We start from the raw sequence: 24,814 nt of genomic DNA, 5'->3' as shown, positions 1-24,814 counted from the left end.
CTGTCCCGGGATGGAAAATTGATGCAATTCACTTATTCTATTCGAATAACTTTGCAGTGGTACGCTGGGGAGCCTGCAGAGAATGTACAGAGCCATTTTATATCAACAGAGGAGTCAGGCAGAGGTGTGTGCCGGCTCCTCTGATATGTTCTCTATACATTAATGATATTGCAATAAAAATGAATGAGGCCAACCTCTAGGGAATAAAATCTGGCCATTTTTGCTCTTCGCGGATGATGTGATGTTAGCCCTTGTGCGGTTACAGCGGCTCCTGGATTGTGTTAAAATGCAAAGAAAGGGGATTGAAGATTAACATCTTAAGAAAAAAAAACTAGATGCTTTTGGAGGATTTATGCCATGAAAAATGTTGAAATTGAAGATTTATGTTTACTTGAGAATCTCCATATACAAAAGTAGCAAATGGGTTTTTGAGATAGATAAAAGTGCTACATCTTTAGCAAAAAGGTGCAACATGCTGCTGCATCTTGTTGTAGCAAACCTTGGGGCCATTGTAGGGTAATATCACTAGAGAAGGAAGAAAATAAAATTGTGAAAAATATTCTTGGATTTTCATGTAAAACTCCCTTGGTTATGACAAAACAGGATTTAGGCACCTATGGTATTACATATTTGATCAAATTGAAACCAGTCTTTTATTAGTTAACATTGTGGAATGTCCCTGAGCTTAAATGATATCTGGAACCACTCCATGAGGCACTAATACTACAAGGAACCCCACAACTCTCATTGTTTGCCAACAGAACGAGAACACTAGCCAAGTTGGACCTCGTAGACTTGCGGGACAACCCCTGTACATATGTCATACAATACAAACCTGTGGTCAAAGAGGCAATCGAGGGGTGGTTCCTTGGGGAGATATGGGTTTCTCATCAAAATAAAAGTTTGGCGAAAGAGTATCTCAACTTAAATCCTATTCCAAATGTTCGAAAGTATTTGGAGGTCCCAATGTCTAAAGTCTAAAAAACATTGCTGACGAAGATGCATTTTTGAAAGTTATATCTTAAGCCTATTTTTAACAGGCATAATACAAGATCTGTAACTCATGGAATTTATCCTTTAAAAACACTGAAAAATGAAGAAGAATTGCTAGTGATTGTATTATTTCTTGAATAAGCCTAGCATACATGAATGACATTTTTGAAAATTTCATATGCCATAGATATTGAAACATGTTATCTGAGACTGTGATATTAGGATGAGCTACCTATGCTATTTAGATGTTATAACATTTTTGAATTAATTTAGTAAAATGGGGTAACATAATTTTATATTTTCTTTTTATTAGTGGAATAATGCTATTAATATTTTGTCTTTGTACGGGCTACTTAGCGTGCTGTATGTTTTTACCTTTTCCTTTTATGACTTGTAGCTGAAATAAAGCTATTGAATTGAATTGAATTGAATTGAAATAAAATCTAGAACTGGCCATAAAGTGATATTGTTGCACACTTGTCAGCCAAAGATTTGACTGTAGATGTATTTCTTCCTTTCATAAACCACTTTTCCTACGGAGTAAATTCTCTTTAATGGTATATTGTCCTCAGATGCTGCTTGTTGTTCCCTCATTACTGTGAAACCTCATAGCATTATATTGAACCAGGGACAGGTTAATTACATGTTAACTAGCCCTGAATTGCACTATCTCTCTTTATTGTACTTTGTTGTAGTGAGAACCCCTGCCAGTGTTGCTTTTTAAGCTTGCATTACATCATACAATTACCTTAAATATTTGGTGGGCAATTCTCAAAGTTTCAATAAAGAGGTGTCTCCATATATATGTGTGCAGGACAAATTAGAGTGTAGAGAATCCTAGCATTCTTCTCTCAGCCTGAACCACAATAGTTAATCTGCCTACACCAAATCATTTTGCAGGAGGCTGACCACAGAATGCATTATCCCTTCACATCCACATGTGCAGATGCCTCCTGGTGTCTGAGGGTCACAGGATACACACAGTTCCATACATCTGTGCCACAGCAGCCCCTGTGCTTGGATTAATATGGGTGCATGTTCACCAACTGGAATGCAATCTGCAACTTTCTTCTTAAAATATCTCTCTAGTCACAGGGGGATAGGTAAGAACTCCAGAGGGAGTTTTGTAGACTGGCCATTGGTGGTCTGAAAATTACACTACATGGTGAAGAGGTGCAGCTGGAGGTTTGTAAAGGCAAAAGAATTGGCTTTGCAAGTCAGCACTTATTTGAACTTGTCTCTAATGGCACATTTGATATTAGTGTGGGGGACTTGCCACCTCTTCTGCAACACTGACCTGCTCTGTGTGCACAGAACTCCTCAAATAGAGGTATAGATATTCTGCAAGCTATACAATGTGACATTATGTGGCTCTGAGAGTTTCCATGGGATCAGGGCAACATTGCTTGCGTATTTCATATTACTATGTACACCTTCACCAAGTGACCCAGAGCCATGGAGATGATTGGATGTGATGATAGTTGCAGCATTATTTTTGGCCCTAACAGCAAAGTATTCTACTGCCGCCAAGTCATACTGAAGAAGAGTGCTAGTGGCCTGTCGGAGCATTTGAATAGATTCAGTATAGTTTAGATATTTGAAGTGGCTTATAGTCGATCATTTGGATTAGATCCTAACTTGATCCTGTGTCGCCATGCACCTCCACCTTATTTGACTTTAATATCATGTAAACCAGCAATAGAAGACTCCCATGGGCTTCACAACACATGTGGAGTGAATTCTGGGCTACTGTCAGCAAGGAAACACATCTGAGATATTTCTTGCACTTTCTCAAAGCAAGGACTTCCACCCACCCCCAGTGTCTCCTCAAATGAAAACAACCTTCTTTTTATTACTCAAGCGATCTGGTTCTCTGCAGTGAATGTAAAATATGCAACATTTAGTGATTAATCAATTCAGTGATATTATTAAAGACATTTCATGGAGGACCACACATCACTTATTGCATGTGGCGGAGGGTGTATTACTGTGTACCTACATCCCTGAAGGGGAGAAGGGTTGTGTTCTGCTGCAATGAAGGTTGCCAAAGTTACCAACAATGACAGTTCTCTTTTTTTGATTTATTCTAGCTCCAACTATAACAATAGTAACAGGACCTGCCTCTACAACAACAGGTACTGAATTGAGTCAGTGTGTCAGATACTCAGAATTAAGGGCTGATACTCAGAATTAAGGGCTGAACACATTATTCAGTTGGGGGCACTCTAAAGGGAGCATGTTGCTGATACTGCCTTCATGTCACCTAGTCTAAGTCATTATCCTCTCCTTGTAGGACTCGTCAGTGGATTACATTAGTGCAATAGCTCAGTTTATTAAGAAGCTGGTTGTGAGGCTGTTCTACATCTTACTTTAAAGGGATGATTATCTTTGAGTCAACTGTACTAATAGAAATATGGTCTTAATACATTCCAAGCCATCGTGCTACCTACTGCCCTTGTGCATCTGAACGTTTACTAATATACCTGATCCTACACCTCGTTCATCCTGAAGGAAAACACATCCCCATTGGCTTTCATGTCTTTAGTCTTTGCAATGATCTCCTTTCCTCATCTCTCTCCTCCCTAAAGACCTCAGTGCTATTCCCAAGTCTAATTGCAGTTTCCTTCGTCTTCCTTCCAGGCCATTTGTCTTTCTTTTATATGTACATTCCGTTTCCCTCTCTCTTACAAACCTCCTTCTTAAATTATATCTCATTGCCTCCATCAGTCGCCTCTTTTACAGTGGCTCCTCAGGCCTCCTATGGATAAACCATTGACTGAGAGCATATTTCGTCAAATACATTTGAACATAAAGAACATATTATAAAGAATGTATTGGGCATGCCTGTGGATAAAAAAGAAATGTGCATATGAAATAATGTTCTGATATTTACGGTTACATACAGGAATCTTGTGAATATATATAGGAGTCCTGATGAAGCCCTTTTAGGGAGAAGTCTGTTAAGTTAATGTTCTGCAGTTCCAGCCAATACTAAAGTCCAGACCGCTATGACTTTCTGTGCTTTTTTCGAGGCATAACCAGTTTTTACATAAACATATTGACTTGTACTGTTAATGTTCCATCTTCTCACTCTATCTGAACCACTGCTCTTACTGTCTTTACTAATTTTAATATGTTTGCAAGCTCTGGAGTGAGGAATAGGTACACTAATATCAGATGCCATGTAAAGAGAAGACAGAGCTTAACAAATACATGTTGTTCCTGATTGTAAATGTTTCACATTTTGCTACTTTCTCCTACTCATTTAGGTTGTTCTCTGTTTTGAGCACATCGTAAATAAGTGAAACTGGAGTGATATCAGAGGTGGCGATTCAGGTTCAGTTAGGTCTGCAGATCCACTATAGCAGTCAATATCCCTAGTAAAGTTTGCATGTTCTTTCACTTTCCAGCAACCAGTTTACACATGCTGTACTACTCTCTCACTACTACCAGGAGTAGTACTAGTACTACCAACTGAGGTAGTAGCAGCACTGATAGTACTGGTAATGCTAGCAGTATTGGCTCTAACACTAACAGTAAGACTAGTAGTCAGTGAAACTAGCACAACTACTATTACCAGTACCAGTACTGCTAACAAATTAGTAATAGTAATATTAGCAGTGATATTTTTTTTAAGTACTACTACTACTACTGGCAAGACTTGTAGTAATAGTTCTAATGCTATGAGTACTTGTGCTACTACTGTAGTGCTTGAGACCAAGTTACCCTTCGAAGGTGTTGTGTTCCTAGAGGGAAATCCACTGCTCATTGATTAGTACTTTCCACTAATAGTTGTTAGATAGAGAAAAATGGCATAATATAGAATTCCACAGTATTTGCTCTAAACATGTCTATTTAACGTGGGGACAGAGAAAGAAAGTCCAATGCATTTTGAACTGTAGGCAGTCTTTCTTCAGGGATATCATCTAAAAAAGTACAAAAGATAATTTTTAAAAAATGATAACAAAATAAGTACAATAGATTAAAAGAGTTTTTGATTGGGAGCTCTGCAGAAGTTAAAACCTCAATTGTCGGGGAAAAATATGCATTTTTGTATAAACTATGCATGACCCTGCCAGAAGAACCAGTCTGCTAGGAAATTTCACATTTCCGCTGATTGACCCCACCACAGCATTAGAGGGCATTTCACAGACAAGTCACCCAGTTTCTCTATTGCGAAGGTGGTACATGATTGATTCTAACAAGTTTCTACTGGATAGTCGGTCGAATGTGAAACTGTGGAAATGAGCAATTTTCCATGTGACGAGGGTGACACATGATTGATTACAGCCTTTCCTTACTGGGTGGCCAGTGGAAAGTGGCAACGTGGGAATTAGCCATGTTCCCGATTGTGGGGCTGATGTACAATTCTTTCTAGCCTGCCCCTATTTGATAGTCAGTGGAATGTGACACTGTGGAAATCAGCCATTTTCCTTATGGCGAGGGTGACATATGATTGATTCCAGCCTTTCCCTGCTGGGTAGCCAGTGGAAAGTGGCAACGTGGGAATCAGCCATTTTCCCTTTGACGAGAGTGACGCATGATTGATTCTAACCCATCCCTACTTGATCGCCAGTGGAACATGACACTGTGGAAATCACCCATTTGCCCTATGGTGAGGGTGATGCATGATTGATTCTACCCTGTCCCTACTGGATATTCAGTGGACCATGGCAATGTGGAAATCATCCATTTTCCTTATGGTGAGTGTGACATATGATTGATTCCAGCCTTTCCCTACTCGGTTGCCACTGTAAAGTAGAAATGTGGGAATAAGCCATGTTCACCTATGCCAGAGGTGATATTTGATTGACTCTAGCATGCCCCTATTGGATAGTCAGTGGAATGTGTCAATGCAGATATCAGACATTTTTCCTATGGGAGGGAGATGTATGATAGATTCTAGGTTTTCCCTAAAGGACAGTGAGCGGAAGATGACTCCGTAGAAATTACCAATTTTCATTGTGTTGAGCGTGACGCATGACTGCTTCTAGCCCGCCCCTACTGGATAGTCCCATGAACATGACACTGTAAAAATCACCCAGTTTCCCTATGGCATGGATGACGCATGATTGATTGTAACCTATCCCTACTATGTAGCCAGTGGAATGTGTCATGGTGGGAGTAAGCCATTTTCCCTATGGCGGGGTGACATATGATTGACTCCACTTTCCCTACTCGATAGTCACTGAAACGCGACAACGTTGGACGTGGCAATGCGGGATTAACTATTATCCTTCTGGTGAGGTTGACGCATGACTGGTTCTGGCACACCCTGACAGGATAGTCGGCGGAACATGACGCTGTAGAAATCACCCATTTTCCCTATGGTGAGAATGACGCGTGATAGATTCTATCCTCTCCCTACTATGTAGCCATTGGAATGTGTCATGTTGGGATTCAGCCATTTTCCCTATGGCTGTGGGGGATGTATGATTGTTTGTAGATTGCCCCATTGGATAGTCAGTGGAACGTTACAGGGCAGAAAACTCCAAGTTTCCATGAGTAACAGCAGTCTGTATTGTGCTTGAGTTAAACTGAATGGGTAACTCAAACATACATTTTGTTTGATCAAGTTAATTGGGCCTCATTACGACCCAGGCGGCATGGTGACAACGGTGCTGGTAAGATTACTGGCACCGTTGTCACCATACCGCCATACTACGAGTTGTGCTTGCGTGTCTCGCTCTGCCCGCTAGGTCCGAACTGGCAGGCAGTGTGGCACCCGCGAGCACAACTCGTGGATGCAGCAGGACCGTTATGAACGGTGCCGGTGCATCCAAGCTCCCCATTCCCATTCGGTCCTATGGGGCCGAATGGGAATGGGGAGTCCCTTATTACTGGCACCCACGAATGGGCAATTACCGGGTCCGCCGAATTCGGCATGACGGCTTTGGCGGCAGCTGTGCCTGTGTTACAGGCACGGCTACCGCCAAACTTGTAATGAGTCCGAATGTCTTAGTTGCTTCACCGGTCACACCACATGTCTTGGGCCCAAGAAAACCTTGTATCTCAGCCCGGGCCCCCAACCTCATAGACATCTAATTATTACATCCTGAAGCAAAACATACTGTTTAAGGAATGCAATCTTTTTTCATAACCCAGGCACCGTCTAAGAAAGGCTTTGATGCCATGGTGATTTTTTATGTACTCAAGGCAGGCTACAATATAAATCTACATTATTACATAAGAGACATAAAGACAGCTTGTGACAGGCAAAGCATTAATTCTTCTTATTTTCCCCACAGCTCCAAGTCCTTGTCTACCGTCTCCTTGCATCCATGGTCTTTGCAACAGTTCACTGGGTAGTTTTATGTGCACGTGTGACGCGGGCTGGCAAGGAATTACATGCAACAATGGTACGGTAATGTCCGTCATCTTCCTTTCAGGATTTCTTCAAAGCTTGATGTGTGTTATGCATCCGTGTACCAAGGGGAACGTCACTGAACATTCATGCATAGAGTCAGCTGATCACAGAGTCAGGGTTACCAGGAGACCCCAAAAACCACACCGACACCAGGTTCCAGTCTTGGGCGTTCCTTTTACAAAACATTGCAACCTTGTTATTTGACAAATGAAGTTCCTTGGGTTGAACCAAGACTACAGCTCCCAGAATGGAATGGGTGAAATGAAAGAATGTGACTGCAATATGGTTTCCACAGTGATGAGGAGACATCTGGTCATCATATTTTGGTTCATTGGGCTATTGTTAGAAAGTAGACAGAATGCATGTATATTACCACTTCACCACTTCATGAGTCTTTGAGGGGGTTTCACCTAGTATATTATGACCAGTTGTTGGGGCCACATGAAGAAAAAGATAGACAGAGATGAGAGACTGCCTACAGCAGAGGAGCCAAGATAGTACAAGATAGTACAAGGTCAGTACCCAAACTCCAATGAGGGATATGAGAGGCCTTTGTCTTTATTTAAAAAATAAATCTGTTTATTGTTTTATAATAAAGATGACATAAGAAAGAAAACAAAACCAAAGGTCGCAAAGCATGGGTACAGCTTATGGGTAGTTATCAAAGTACATAGAATACATGGGTGTATTAGGTTAACAAGGGGATGACAGCATCGGGTTCCAGTTCTTTAAATGTCTGGTGGACTGCCGGACATCCACCAGGGCCTTTCATGATTTAGAGTTCACACGGTTCCTGTCCATTTCCCCCAGACCTTTGGAACTTTCCAGGGCATCCCCTGGCATTGTTAATTCGCCTCTACAGGGATGCACATCTGTCTACTTCATTGACCCAATGGCTGAAGCTTAGTCTGTCTACAGAACCCCACGTTGCAGCCGTGAGCCTCTTCCCAGTACCAATGCCACTGCCAGGAATTTCTTTTCGTGTTTGGTGAAGTCTACTTCCCCCCAGATTCCCAGTAGTACTAGTTTTTGGTCTTGCGAAACTAAGGACTCCAGCACTCCAGAGATCTTACGGATGCATCTCTGCCAAAAGTCCTGGATTACATCACAGCCCTGCACAATGTGGAAGAAAGTACCCTCCATTCTCCCGCATCTGAAGCAGTCTCTGTTATCTGCTACCCCCCACTGTGCCATCGCTGCGCAGGAGTAGTAAGCCTGATGCAGTATTTTATATTGTAATAAACGGAGGCTTGTGTCTATTCCTATGTCTCGAGGGAAGATTAGTGCTTCTACCGTCTTCTCTGACTCCAACGGGCCCACTTCCCTCTCTCATCTTTCTCTGAGACGGGACAGCTCCTGGCCCCAAATGCTATGAGTAGCTGGTACAGTGTGGAGGTAACCTTTGCTGGAATTCTGGCGTGGCGAATGTTGGCCTCTAGGGGGGAGTTTTCTGGGACCTCTTCTAATGCAGGGAACTGCGCTGATAGCATGTGTTAGTTGTAGGTGTCTACAGTAGTCCTTGGTAGGCAACTCAAACTTTTCCTGCATAACCCCAAATGCCAGAAGGCGCCATCCTGTACCACATCCACCAGGGTGCAAATCCCATGCTCCTCCCAGTTCACAAAGTGACCCATTTTTAAGACTTCGGGAATATGCCTATTGTTCCAGTGTTGGTCTCCCACCCCAGCCGATGTGGCGATGAGCCTCTGTCCAGGTTTGACGGATGTGTTGCGTCATCCTAGACATTTCCGCAGTCCCCCTATCATCTCTATATAGTACTTGCAAGGGGTATTTGATCCGATATTTGTAGCCTCTCCCCCTATATGTGGGATCACAGGGTCCCTGTGAAGCCATTCGTTCACCACTCCCAGTTGTGTTGCCCAGTAGTAGTTTCAGAGGTAGCCCTATTCCCCCTTCCCAGACTGAGCGCTGCAGGGTCTTGAGGGCTATGCAAGTTTTTTGTTCCCCCCATAGGAGCCCCCAAAGGATGCTGAAGATCATTTTGGGGATGGGAAGTGGGGCATTCTGGAGGACATATTTTTCTTTTCTTTATTTGTGTTGGTTTATTGTAAACCTTTACAAAATTCATTGAGTAAAACAAATCACATATACAACAATATTCAAATCAAATCAAAAACCTTTACAGTATGTATCATAAAAATTTTGCACATATAAGTCAAACATATATACATAAAACACAAATTTTGTTAAAAAGGAAAAATCAAATTGTTAGCACAAGTCAGAGAATCAACAGAAAATGACCACTATGTGCGTATAATCATGATCAGGTCACAGTCAAATAAATCATTAACATGAAACCTTTTTCACTCCCGTCAGACAGATTTCTGTTTGGCTTATTAGCACAATTCACAAATGTTTTTCAAAAAGGCTATTACACGTATGTTCAGAGTAGTAGAATTTTCGTGCATCATTCTATACCATATAAATTATCTGTTAACAGAGTGAGGCGATCCTATGAATTGTGCAAAATAATCAATCCTTTGACTAAGGAGGGCCGGACATACAAGCAAAATATGTTGAAGTGTTTCTACGACACCCTCTTCTTTACAACATCTGCACCACTTCCATCCTTCAAATGACTTTGATCTGATGTTTATTATTTGAATGGTTTGCAAGACATTCTTTCTAAAATGCACAAAGTCATTGTGAACCCTTCTTCACAGATATTTAATTAATCAAATAACCTTCCATTGCCGAACGAATTTCCAGATCGAATACACTTGATTGTACAACTTTGACTCTGATATCTTGTTTAGAGTGTTTTGACAATCGTTTCCCTGTATAATTCGTTTAATTTTGTCTGATTTGTTAAGCAAGGTTGAAACAGACATACCCATATTCCCTCGACATTTATAAACATCCTTCTCCAAGTTTCTCATGAAATCACTGGCTGCATCGTTGACCGCACACACATAGAGATCATGGGGCCTCATTACGGCTTTGGTGGTAGCCATGCCGCTATTGGCGGCATGGCTGCCTCCAAAACCGGGTCTAGGTTCCCTGAATGGGGAATTACCGGGCCATTCCGAGTTTGGAGGGCCCGGTAATTCCTCCCTCAGGGAACCCGGGCCCGGACCTTCCCCATTCCCATTCGAGCCCCCATAGTGCTCAATGGGAATGGGTGCAGGGAGCTAACAACGGGCCGATTACGACGGGCCCATTGTTAGCTCGCTGGTCCCCTCGCGCGACCCGGTAACGACACCTGGTTTTACCAGGCGTCCTTACCTGGTCCCGCGAGGCGACCTCGTAATCAGACGGAATGGGTTTAACGGGTCCGCATCCATTTGCGGCACCCGTTAACCTATTCCGCCAGGGTCGTAATGAGGCCCATTGTCTCTTTTAATTGCACATTTTTGCCATAGGGATAATCTTTTCCAAATAACCAGAGATGCAAGTGATTGGAGACCAAATTCATATCTTATAAGATCTAGAGGAATACACCTAGGCAGAAAAAAAAGTATGCCTCTCCAGATACTATAATCCATAAAATCATGCGCATAGAATTCTGGACCATATGCCAACCTAGGTATCACTTTCTTGGTATAGTATTCTCTAATTGGTGTCATAGAGAACTTTCCAAATTATTTCTCAACCGATCTCATTTGTTGTAAAGCGACTCCTGCTTTTAATTTCAGGTGATTTTTAATTAAGTTAGATGATCCTGTACCAGAAAAATAATACCCCAAATACTTCATGGCACATTCGGCTTTTATATGTTTGCCTTCACAGAATGAACTAAAAGCCCTGTGTTGTTTGTTCGGTTTACCCCTACGAATTATGATGGTTTTGTGGGGGTTGATTTTTAAATGTGAATCAGTGGTCAATTTTTTGAATTCCTCAATCAAACGTTGCAGCCCCACTTTCGTATTATCCATCAACAAAAAGTCGTCCACGTATGCCAGCCAACCAATGTGGACATTACAGAGTTTAGGAGAAACCAGACCTTTGTTGCTAAATGCTCCTTCAGCACCACACACATAAAGATTGAAAATTGTGGGAGCAAACATGCAGCCCTGACGTAAACCGTTCATGATTGGCAACTCTGCGGACAGCCATCCCTCATAGTTCAAACACACTTTTAACCCATTATCCTTGTATAGAGTGATTACTATCTCCATTTGATACTTTGGCATACCAAGATCGTTCATTTTTTTCCATAGTAGGGATCTGTCGACCAAATCGAAAACCATAAGGTCCATTGAGGCAATAAAGGTAGGCCCAGCCCCTTTTCCTTTATCCTGGATACATTGTAGAACAAGACCTCCACAGTCTGTTCCCATGTTTTTTTTAAAACCCATTTATTTTATATCCAGGATTTGTTTCTCAATAATCCATTTATTAATATCCAATAGCACCATGGATGCAAACATTTTAGACTCTGGGTCAGCAATTGCAATTGGTCTGTAACTCACAGGGTTGGTGCGAGATCCCTTTTTAAAAATAGGTAGTACAAGTGAAACCCTCCAGGAATTATCTTGATTGTCAAGTCATTGTTAAACGAAATAAACAAAATCTTTTTCCATAGCCCAGAATTGGACTTTAAGATCTTATTAGACATGTTATTTGGTCCCGGGGCTCCAGAGTTTCTTGATTTCTTTATTAGACTCTCAATTCCTTCGACAGATTTGTCAACAGCCCATATTGTATTGGCATCATAGTTAATCTTGTGAATTTCGGGTCTCACTTTGTAGATACTCGTAAAATGATCCAACCAAGCCTCCTCTGGAATACCATTTAGTCCCAGTGCTTTCTGAGGCCTCTCTGAGTCATTTATAATATTCCAGAAGTTGGCCGAGCCGAGTCCTCTAAGGGCATTTGGCATCTCCTCACTGTCTAGTTGGGCACGTCTGGCTCCGTGGTTGATTAGCCAGTTTTTATATTGCTGTTTATTTTTTTTTATTTCACTCAACTTATTGAGTTAGAATTTTCCATGTTTATACAGTCTACGAATCTCTTTTCTCATAAGGGCCTTTCGTTCGTGAACCTCTGTATCCGCAGCATGTTTGTTTACTTTAGGCAATGTATGGTTCATCTTAACTTTATTTTCCATCTCCAAGATATTAGTACTTATATAGGATGCATAATTACTAGCTGTGTATCTATTTAATCATACAGTTGAGTCAGATGTATCATAATCATTTGTGATGGTAGCTGTGAATCTTATAATTTTTTTAAAGGTCCATTTGATTCTGTTACCTTTGGCATTCACCCTCAATCCTTTGTTATAAATGGCCCTTTGATATACAGAAGTGTTACCTGCCATTTCAATGGATAACAACCGGTGATTGCTAAAAGGTGAAACTTTAACCTCAAACGTATGAAGAATTTTGCTCATTTCCGTCGAGAGGAAGATGTAATCTATTATGGATGCAAATCCCCTTGCCTTCCATGTACATTCCTCATTGTGTACCAATTCTAGGCCCCACATTTCACCAAAGTTGAGCCATAGAGTACCTCTTAGTTTGAGGTTGAGGTTGCCTCCCTTTGTTGTAATGGAATCTCTGTTAGAGTATAACTCAACTCCCTCAACCCGCTCAACTGAGCAGTCAGCATTTATCTCGCCTGCTACAATGATTTGACTTCCCTCATTTTTCTCTAGCCACATATTTATTTTAATTCCAAGATTGATCAACTCCGACTCCAACTCTAGGTCCGAGTGTTCACTTGGATTCCAGTATACGTTGACTATAAGCAATGAGTAGCCTACCTCATCTACCCCAACCTTTACAGTAACCACCAACATGAATTGTCTCATACACCAATCGCTCGTTACAACAATTTGTCTAGAATCTTTGCATGCCAGAATCATGCCGCCTTTAGGGCGACACTTTTTGCCACGCAAAGCACATATTTCATGCAGAGTAAAACCTTCCCAACACATCTTATTACAAGCCCAGGTTTCTTCAAACATTGCTAACTCTCCCATCAAACTCACGTTATTCAGTAGATGATAACACCCACGTGAGTTCCAACTTGCTAGCTTTAAAATGTTTGAAGTTCTAAAGCGGCTTCCCCATCAGTTTTAACTTGTCGATGGACTCTCTTAGAGATAGAGCCAGCCACCTCTGGTCTTGTTTGTCAATGTTACTACTGTGGCTTGACTCAGAGACTACCTTCTTCGTATTTTGGTCCCCCCCCACACCCTTGTGTGCCCCACCCTACTTTAATTCTGATTGAATGATTAATGGTTTGTATGGGAAAATATCAAAACCTCTGCATTGTAAAGTTTGCACTTCTTGTATCAGGAGAGCCCTAACCATGGGAGAAGGGATTACCATTCAAACATAATCATATCGATAATTATGAATAAAGTCGATCAGACAAATGTCCGAGGAAGAAATAAGTCTTAAATTAGGAATTGAAGCAAATAGAGACAAAATATAATGTCTATTTAGAGACACCTGACCTTCCTCATCGAACATTGTGCAAAGAATTAAACCTGGTAAGTCCGAAAAAATACTTGTTCATCGTCAGCTGTGTTACCACATTCTGGCGGATACCTTTTGTTAATCACAGTGCCACTTTGCATTCTTTCGTTGTTTAATTGACTATCATAAAATGACAGTTCAGGGTCCCTCGGTGGAAATGTCGCCACGGCTGGTTGGCTCTCGGCCAAGACCTTTTGGACAATGTGTGTTCATATTTCTTCATTGTACTGGAAGGCTACTTTGCCTCTTTCAGTAAACTCATTGATGCCTATGTTTGATGGACAAATCTGCTCCCTACGCTCGTGAAGTAAATTAGTTTCCAGCCTCACACCTGAACTGGTGGATTTAATCTGCACCTTCGATTCATGGGATACGTCGGTTAACTTGGGTTCAGGGATCACACTGATGTTAGAAAAAGACACCGTAGGTACACATAGTCCCGCTCTGTGTCCTACAGCCTTGTTGACTGTTTGAACTACCCCACTCGGTTTGTTGTTTGGAGGCTCATGAGAGGGTACCTGCCCCCCTGTGAGAACTCTCACTGAGTTCAGTCCAACTGACATTTGACCAGGTACCTCATTGCCCTCCACCGATTCCCGTACATTCCCTGCCCTTGTGCCCGGAGACGGATTTTCAAACATCTCAAACATGTCGTTCGTACAAGAGTCAGATAGTTTTCGTGTATTATCACGTTTAGGTGGATTGTTATTCTTTTTCATAACATTAGAAAGAACATCATCACCCTCATAATACACACTCTGCGCATCAGGGTTTATAGATAGTACAACCGACCGAGTACCAAAGGCCTTCACACATACCTTAGGGGAACTTGGCTGTAGAGTAATTGAGTACCCAGCTGCACCATTTTCTTTATCAATTATATGTTTAAAGATCATATCGCTAAGAAATTTCCTAGATGAGCTCTTTTTTAAATCCATTTGTTTTTTCATCTTCTCCAATTTTTTCCCTTTTTTTTAGAAATTTCTGTGAAAAAATGTTCACCCCATCCTTAGACCCGCACCACCCTCCACCCCCCTTTGGGCTCCAGCTCAATCATATCACCTTGACTCTCCAAACCAACAGACTTACCACCCCCAATGTGTGTATCAGTTATTATAATTATTTCACTCTTACCTGCCCGTTCTTTTGAGGGACTTATATTCCCTGCTATTGTCCTGCCCTCAGCATCAACCAGCTGGCTCCACAGTTCACTAGTCTTCCATATAGTTTTAAGCACATCGCCCAGTTTATTTGGCAGTGCATGGAAATCAGTAGAAAAATTTTGCAAGAACTTCAATCTGCTCCCATGTGGTCTTGAAAACACTGCCTAATTTATTTGCCAATGCATCAAAGTCAGTTGAAATTTTTGCAAGGACTTCGGTCTGTTTCCGTAGTTCACTGAGAATCAGTCTATTGAAGATACCCATCATGGTAGACAAGTCTGACCCCTTGCAAGTAGGTTCCGATGTCTCAACGACAGGAGCAGTTATATGTACACCTCATGTATCATTAATAGAACAAATTATAGGTGTGTCTATAAATGATTCACTCAATGGAGGAAAACAACAGTCTGGTGTTTCCTTGGATATACCTTTTGGTGATTCTTCCAGAAACAGTGGTTGAGAATCTCCCAAGTCAGAGCTATTTTATAGGGCATTCGAGCAATCCTGAGCACATTGCAACAATTCTTCTTCTTCAGGACCAGGTAAAGGCAACAGTAGCGCAACCGCCCTTGCTAAACTTGCTCGTCTGATGCTTACTGCTGCAAAAAAATCAGCCCCTGGCTCCTTTCTTACTGGGGGATTTTTATTCCTCTTCATTGTAGAGGTTTCAGAATGCTATTGGCACACTAATTGGCACACTAAATAGTCGCCTGGTTTCTCAAACAGAACGAGTCCTCAGACCAACCACCTTCTCATCACTCTTTGCACATGCCAATACAAATGTAAACTGCATGAGGGTTGAAAAGGCTTTGGGCCTCATTGCGAGTATGTACAATCCCCAGGCACTACTTCTGGTATTCCGTAAGGATGTCTGCCGTAAGGATGTGCGACACCACCGGGCAGAAGGTCTGTGGGTTGCTCCTATAGATAAGTAGATCGTCTGCAAAGAGTGAGACCCAGTCCTCCCCTCCCCACGGCCTCATGAATCCCGTCCATTCTCCTGTCATCCAGAGTTTGATCGCCAACGGCTCTGTGGCAAGTGTATATAGCAAGGGGGGTAAGAGGCAGCCTTGCCTGTTTCTCCACCCCAGTGTGAAAACCCTGGAATATACCCTGTTTACCCGTATCACCGGCATTTGTCTTTATTGACTTAAAATGTAGAATGAGGGGGACATTGGACTGAGATATTTAAATTCCTCTAGGGTATAGGTATACTGTTTTAAAATAGCACACCTACATTATTTATTTTACAGTATAATGTATATGATAAATAAATAAAAATATTGTTATACCAGCATTCCACCCATCTTACAAGGTCATTTTGAGTGAGTGATGTTATCCCCTGGAATGTGTGGCTCCAGCGACCGTGATCTGCTCTGGGGGAGTCTGATCACTTCACAGTCAGAGTACTAAAATATCTCTGGAATCCTGGTGGCTCCTGGTTCCCAAGCCTTTTACCACCACGAATGGGAAATGTGTAGAATTGTCAGCCACCGTGCGCATGCATAGTGGCTGGCATCACCATGAGGGTCATTCCGCGATTCACAGTATTTCCATGGTTTTTCCATGGAAACGTTGGAAAACCAGTTACCGTCACCACCACTTGGTCCGGTAGATTTACTACTGGATTATGAGTGATGGCACGGTGGTGTTACTCCCCATTTGCAGAGTCCATAGGCCTCCACTAGGGATTTGGCAGGTTTGCTGCAAGCAGTATTTACACCAGTGGTAAGTCTACCACTTCATGGCATGTTGCAGGAGGTCAATACTCCCATTTAATGTCAAATATGTCATTTGTTGGTGCAGTAAAATGGGTGATTCTATTAATGTCAAAGAAATTGTGGGGACTGGACCGCCAAACTTGTAATAACCCTTAATGAATTCCTATAAATGCCACCAGTTTGTTAATGCTTACAGAGGAGATGGAAATCCGTTGGGATTACAAACTGTCTGCTTGCATCAACCTGACATAGGGGCAGAATCAGTCTCCCGACATGGAGCGGGGAAGCATGTGGAGCACATGTTCCACACCATGCCCCTCTCCATCAGGGGAATCCAAAACTGAGAAAGATCACAGAAAACAGGCACAACTTGCCTTTCTTCTGATTTCCCATTCAACTCCTCAATCAACAGGAGACAGTAAGCTGTGAGTATCTTCCTCTTACCCAACTCTGCAATATCTGTTTTCATGAATACTTCTTCAAGCACCAGAGTCGAAACATTGCTCCACAGGATATTCACTAATGATCAAGCTCTGTTTCTATGGCTTTCAAAGTCCTTAAACAATTCATAGTTTGATTGTATTGCAGAGGAGCCTGTTGGAATAATCGACTATCAAATCTCCACTTTTGTCGTGGGTAAGTGATTGTTTGAGGATGGTAGTTGGAGAAGTCAGGCGGGTTTACCCAAATTATCCAATTGGATGAAAGTTAAGGCGGCAGTGAAGTCAGATGGAGGCGTCGAGTGACCGGAAAACCAAGACAATTGGAGGATAATTAGACGCTGTTTTTGTAGTCGAGCGACCACTGGAAGAATGCAAGTAAAAGCAAAAGAACATTTCAGGTGGAAGGTGTGGCATTAGGAAGAAGTTATGGTGTCGTTTTGGAGGTTACTGAGGTGATATTAACCTCTCCATCGGGCCAAGCCTGCTGATACCAGTCCAGCACCCAAATCAAAGGCCCAAGTGAAGCAAGGGTCAGTTAATGCTGGTGGCGGTGTCGTTCCTGGCGGGGTCAGCCCACCGCTAAAGTTGATATCACCATTCACATCTGTAAACCTGCAGCACAGGTGCTGAAGGCTCTTACAAACTAAGGTAAAATGACTGTGTCGCTGCTTTGCTGACAGGGCGACCATTTCCAGTTTAGATTATGTTGACTTAATGAATACTGAAAAGAGACTTCTTCTCACTGAAGTGTCGTGTAGTAGGTAAGAAAGGTAAGTTACTTTTTCCTTCTTTAAATATTTGGCACAAGCCGTTTTTGTACCTGTGAGGCAGGGTCGCAGTTTCTAAAGTTGAGGTGGGTGCACTGCAGACGCCTGCAGGGGAAAGTGAGGCAGGGGAGAGGGGCACGCAGCACTTGGGAAGCTTGAATACCTGTGAATACAGCCTACGTTCTGTGATTCCTGATTGGGTAATGACCGCATCCAGGGTTCTCGTGAACTAATAGGGGGCTGTAAACTTGCCTGAGTGTGGAAATTTAGCTTTTAGAAAGTCTACAAGCTGTGCTAAAGGCTGATGGAGGAAGCAAGAGGGGAATGAATGATCAAACATCAGTGTTGCCTGTTCACTTTACATGGCACGTGATAATAGCAGCGCAATGTACACATTCATCTGGAAAGATCTTCACACACCTCTGTAAACCCTGTGCTCCTCGTTGGGAGCCCTCAGATCAGCCGATCACTATCTTGATCTATGCCATGAAGACAAACAAGGCTTTCTCTCTTCCCCGTACAATACTCCGGTCATTGTTTTCAGAAACCCTGCATAAGCGCATACCTAGGTGACAGCTTAACTCTTGGGCAAACCCATTGACCCTGTGTATCTTCATTGTACCATTGTTGTCACATTCATAGATGTAGACGAGTGTAACAAGAACAACCTGTGTGGCGGCCACGGCACCTGTATGAACACAGTGGGATCATACTTCTGTAACTGCACCGCCGGGTGGACAGGACCGTCATGCTCTACAGGTAAAGACTATAAAGAGGTTATACCTGTCTTGGCCATTCTTTTCTTCTTCTCGTGTTATTATTTCTTGAGAAAAGGCGTTGCAGGAGATAAGCTTCTTTGCAGGGGTGGTGTTTTTCAATAGGATTTAATTCCCACTGGTATTTACCCAGGATAGATATAACTCTTTAGTCGGTCAAATATCCCATTATGGGAAAGACTTACCGGTCATGTGGGGTCTATTAGGCGCACTCCTTTTTTTCTGGATGCGACCATAATTAATTGTTGGTTATTATTTTATTTTTGTGTGTATAGTGTTGGTTGTGAAATGAATCACCACTTCACACGGGTCAGTAAAGGACATCAGAGATACAATAATCAGGGCAAATAAATTCACATGATAGCTTGTGTCTTCAGGGTCCTGTCATGTGAACGGCTGGTTGATTTTCAAGCCTATTCACTGGGATGTGCAAGACTCCATATCTATGACACATGTTTCTCTATCGTATCGCAAAAAGCAGTAGAGTATTGACAGAGCAGAGGCTTCTGCAGGACGCGTGAGGAGAGAAGTTTAATGTTTTGAACAAATGGTGGGGATATCCTGGTAAAATGAATATAGCTGGGTGTGCACACCTTAAAGTCCACTGTGCCTTTGATTGGGGAGCTTGGGTAGGCATTAGAGCACGGGGACATTGTGGTCACTCATCCTGATGCCGGCCAGGGGGCCAAGTTAGAACTTTTGGTACACTGGTCATAAGTCGTACAGATCCTTGACACAGTCAACCTCTGAGATAGTGAGGCACTGACCATGGCATTGCACAGGCCCAGCCAGTTTTATGGGAGCATGTGCCAGAGCTGTCGAAGCAGAAAGAAGCTCCCTATTCACAACACTCATGCTTGTGTTCACACTTGCATGGTATTCTAGGAGCATACCCATCACTCCACGTCTTTAGAGAAACACACTTTGTGAACTGAAAAGGTGACAGCGGTTGAGGGTCAATAATGGGAAATTAGAACCAAGGGAGAAGGAGTCAGCCAATCAGCATGTCAGGAACACAGGCTGACTTTAATGGTATAAGCCTGTTTTGATCCTGGGTCCGGCATCTTTCCCCGAGTCTTTCAGGCCCTTCCCCATCCCCTCCCCCAACCTGTTCTGAGCCACGCTCTCCTCTCTGTGAATCCTCTCCCACCTTCCTAGAATCCTTAACCACTTACTTACTCCTCAGTCCTCTTTTCCTTGGTCTTCCCTGACACCACTGCCTCAGTCATAGAAATACAAGATGGGCTCCACCTTGAGCCTGTCGTCCATTTCTATAAACCCTGACCAGACTAAAATACTTTTTGTTGGTTGTGTATTTGTTGTGCATAGTGTAAGACGGGCTTGTGTAGGCATTGAAGAACATATACACGAATTAGATGAAGAGGAGAAAGAAGCATCAACTTCCTGCAAAAATCTTTGCCATGAACCCCAACACACTGTAAGACGAGGGAGAATGTTTTATTTTTGGAAAGGAAGAACAACACATTTTTGAGTGGGGTAAGGGTTAACAGAAGAGAATTAGGAACATACGCGTGATTCAAACAAGTTGCTGTGCAATTGGCACTGCCTTGTGCAGGTATCAAAACATGAAAAGGAAGTGGGCTATTGTATAGTTTATTTTCAAAACTATAGGTAAATATGGAGTGTTTATCTTCCTTTCTTAAGTAAAGATGGCATGCTTGTGTGGCTAGATTATGAGAGAGAAAGCTAGATTAACATTGCAAAACCTGAGAAAAATCCTGCAGGAAATTGCTTGGTTTTTAGGTTTTTTCATCTCATTTCTTATGATGTTGTGGCTTCTTGGATTTCTGAACCTGCTGGAGATCTTCATTGTCTCCGAAGCGAGATATGCAGTTAGGAATTCTTCCGGCATCAAAGAGTGAACAATCAATGGTGCTCAATGCAGGCGTGTTTGCTCAAGAAATCTACAAAGAAAGACCTTTAACTGCAAAAGGGCGCGCAGTGCTGAGGAACAGGCTAAGATGCTTGTAAGCCAAATAGACATGCAATCTTCTAAACATTCCATGATAGACATGCGCCTAAACTAGTGCCTGCGGATGTTGCAGTGGGCATGGTGATGTCATGGTATGACCTCTGCTTAGAGGACCTAGCAGAAACCCCGCTTCCACGAAGCTCCTGATTTCCCTGACAGCTAACAAACAGCTCACCTCATTTTAAGATAAAATCACTAAAAAGTGAACAAGAGGGCGGGTCTGTTTGGAAGAAGAAAGACGCGGGGCCGCGATCAGGCACCACTTGATGGGCAATGCTGGTGCGCAGGTAAGCAGAACATCTGCTTTTGGATACAAGGGATAGTCTTCCTACTATCCCCACTGAACATATCTCTTTTCCTTTTTCATTCACCAGCTGGTAGAGGAGTCATGTAGTGCTCTTGAGGCCAGAGGGGTGGCAAGCTTCCTCTGCGCTACTTCACATTGAGCAGGTGCTTCTGAAGCACAGTTGATGTGCGGCGGGACGGACAAAGCTTAGCTACAAAGGTGGACGAGGTGTGAATGAGGCAGATGGAGGCTGCGGCCTCCAGCCTCACTTTATGTTGAACCTAAAAATGCAAAGTGAATTTGTCCCTGAGGAAGAAGATGGTTTAACCAAAACTCTTAGTATTTTCCTAGCGTCCCTAATATTTGTTCCCCTGTGTCTTCGCGTGGCTCTCCATCCTTGAGTCTTTGCAGATAGTATCTTGCTGACAAGAGCTGGGCACACAATCAATCTTGCACAGTTTAAGGCTAAATCATGACCAGTCGTAGAGCCGTGGTTTGCTCCAATGCATTTAATAGCACCCCTTGCTATTGCTTAAAGTTATAATTACCTGTTTTGAGAATGTTGGTGCATGGAGTTGCCAGTTCCATGTACAAGATGCCACAGGAGCTCCTTGTGAAGATTTATCAGCAGGGTTGACAATATAGACCCCTAGGGGGCTCCCTGTAATGCCAGAGCAGGATTACACATGGCTCCCTCAAGCTACTTCACCCAGAAGCAGTTGTTCAGAAAAGGGTAATCTAGCGCAAGTCTCTTCTTTCCTTCTCAGCTGAGATAGAATGGTAAGAAGCGTGCCAGAAAATTCGGAGGGTGTGCCGACTGTCTTTATAATATCAGTTCATGGTTTGGGACATCAGTTCTAAATCACCCAGCTTTGAGTGATACCCAATTCAGTATGAGATTTAATGGCTGGTTCCACTCATTTAGGGTAGGGGCCTGTGTGTTTTTCACAGGGCAACCTGTCGCCTGCCTGACCACAGAGAACAAGGCGCAAGATAGGCTTGAAACGTTCCATGCTAATGAGTTATTGCTTTCTATTGCAGAATCAATACATAAGCGTGTTGTGGACTTCAAAATCTAAATGGATAACGCATCCAAAATGTGGAAATACTGAGTTACAACGTTATTTTTTAGAATGATAATGCACCTAGGAGTTGAACATAAATATACAAGAATTAATTTTTTCCTTTATTAGAACACAAGAGTGTTGTGGATACTAATGCATACAGAATCTAAGGGCCTCATTACAAGGATGGCGGTATTAGCACATGGACCAAGGTGCTATTAGCACCTTGGTCCATGCCGGTAAAATATCGGCACCGCCTTGGTGGAAAGGGGAATGACCGCCCCATTCCAAGGTTGGCGGGGCGGTAATTCCCCCTTCCACCAGTGCCCTTCCCCATTCCCATTTTTGCCCCATAGGGCATAATGGGAATGGGGAAGGTGCTAATTACGGCACCGCAATTTTGCGGTGCCGTAATTAGCACCAAGGTCCCTTAGCGGGTTGGTTTTTAACGCCTGCAAAAAGCAGGCGTTAAAGCACCAACCCGCTAAGGGACCTCGTAGTAAGGCGGTAATGGATAACGGTCACCGTTACCATTAACAGTGACCGTTAACCATTACCGCCATCCGTGTTATGGGGCCCTAAAAGTACTGCGCTATATAAGTACTTATGTTTTTTTGAAATTTTTCTCTAGATGTGATATAAAATGTTGAATATACCCCTGAAGAAGAGATGTTTCTCTCAAAACGCGTTGGGCCACCTATGAACTTTTGAATAATAAAAACACTTATGAAGAAAGATCCTCACTTTATGTGTTGAGGTTTCTCATTGGATAGCACAAATGCTCATGTGTCTACTGTATAATTGAACTAGTGTTGTTATTTCTCTATATACTCAGAGTGTGTATATACAAATGTACTCGAACAGTTTGGCTCATTTATGAGCTTGTGAAAGTGTGCAGGGGACGGGAGTGCCTCCATTAGGAGCTTGTCTTATTCACGTGCTTTCTATTGCAGGCCATTAAAGGTTCTAGAGCAAGGGGGGATGGGTTTACTCGCGTTCCTCTTTACCTGACATGAGTCCATTAGAATAGGAGCATATTACTTCGAGACCCCTAAATCTGGACCAGCAAACCTGTGCATGATATGCAAAGCCACTAGAGTGGCGGATTAAGCGATAACTTGTCCTCTGGTCTGAATCTAGAATTGCGGAACTGTACATTGAAGGACTAGAGAGAGATTGTGGGAATAAATCGCATTGTCTGCCTGCTTGTCTCTATCAATTGCTTTATTCTTTTCTTCGTAGAGTTAGTTTTAGATTTTAATATAAATCTGTCTGTGTGGTCATCTGTTAATCACTTTTGTCGTCCCTGTTTTTTGCTTGTTTTCTCACCCACTCTCTCTTCTTCGAGTGCTCTGGAAACTGACATTCCCTAAACACTGTGTCTGTCCATTTCACAGATGTTGACGAATGCCTGTCGAACCCTTGTGTCCATGGATCTTGCACTAATACTCCTGGAAGCTACCAGTGTTCGTGCAACCCTGGGTGGACAGGCAGTAAATGCAACACCGGTAACTAACTGCAATGCTGTGACTTGCAGCATGGCATATTGCAATATTTTTTAAACCTGCACCACATGTTGGAAACTCCAGGGGGCAGGCTATGCATGCACTAGTATTTTCTGATGCTCACATGCCAGACACATTTTTTCTTTTATTTTTGCAACAGTTTTGTATTTTGTCCAAAATTAACAATTTATTAACGTAACTTTGATCATATGAATTTGGGGGCAAGGGACAATATCAAAACACATGAATGAAGAAATCTGAAATTAACCACCTACATATTCCGGTTTGCAGAGTAATATCTGGGCTCCCGTATAAAGTTCTCTTCCTCCTCCCTCCTTCCTTTTTAGTGCTCTGAAGTGACCCTCATTGCCTGCAGCACCTTGCATAACACTTAAATAAATAAACATATTTCTAGCATACTTACCTCATTGCTCTTCTGTAATTCTGCCACTGGACTTACTGGCCATCCTACTGAGATCCACCCATTACTGTGAGGAACTTTCCCTCACACTCCTCATGACCATCCCCTCCACACTTGATTAAAGTTCTTCTCTCTCTTGGGTCTGTGTTGTACCATCTTGATTTGTAAATCCCTAGTGTGACCCCATACATAAGAGCGATGTTGCAGAGGGCCACCCGGTAAAGTTCATTACTACACAAGGTCGCTCTTTGTCTTCCCCGCTCCTCCCCCTGATCACGGTCTTCAATCCGGCGGTCAATTCACCCATCGTCAGCCTACTTGCAGCGCACTTGTGCATCGCGCTTCAGCCCTGCAGTGTGCAGATGACAATCTGCACTTCCTTAGTGCAGGGGCAAGAAGTTACATTTGCAAAACGTCCAACTTAGCAGCTCTGACTGTACCTCAATGAGTGAATCTTTTCTTTCTCAATTTCACAGACATCGACGAATGCAGCAGTTCGCCCTGTCAAAATGGCACCGACTGCAATAATCTAGAAAATTCCTTCTCGTGCTCGTGCAAGCCTGGCTATAAGGGGGCCTACTGTAATGTTGGTGAGTCGTGTGTGTCTTTTGTCTTAAGGGTGTGTCAGCATGAGATGTTATGGTTTTAAAGATTCATTTGTCCCCTGAACCTGTTTATGTTTTTGACCAAATCCTGCACGGATATTTGCCATCATTTGGTGTGTGGGTGAGAGCAGGGAAATATTTCGTTTTAGAATGCGACTTTTTCGCCTTAATATTAATATGGTAAGGAGCAGCAGGACTCCTGCTCTAGCACACGTTGTATTAAACTTGATCAACACTGTATTGCCCTAGATTTGGTAAAGA

At 42.7% G+C, this 24,814-nt stretch overlaps 1 long non-coding RNA gene across 1 annotated transcript; it reads left to right on the top strand.

Moving 5' to 3' along the window:
- Positions 1-7,237: 7,237 nt before the first annotated feature.
- Positions 7,238-24,538, top strand: LOC138493121 (uncharacterized). The gene is made up of 3 exons (XR_011276266.1): positions 7,238-7,352; positions 23,420-23,530; positions 24,425-24,538. It is a non-coding gene; the product is annotated as an uncharacterized lncRNA (long non-coding RNA).
- The last annotated feature ends 276 nt before the right edge of the window (positions 24,539-24,814 follow it).

This window comes from Ambystoma mexicanum, chromosome 10, assembly GCF_040938575.1.
Source record: "Ambystoma mexicanum isolate Mex_15411 chromosome 10, UKY_AmexF1_1, whole genome shotgun sequence".
Taxonomy (NCBI): Eukaryota; Metazoa; Chordata; class Amphibia; order Caudata; family Ambystomatidae; genus Ambystoma; species Ambystoma mexicanum.
This window is presented reverse-complemented; position numbering and strand designations above follow the sequence as displayed.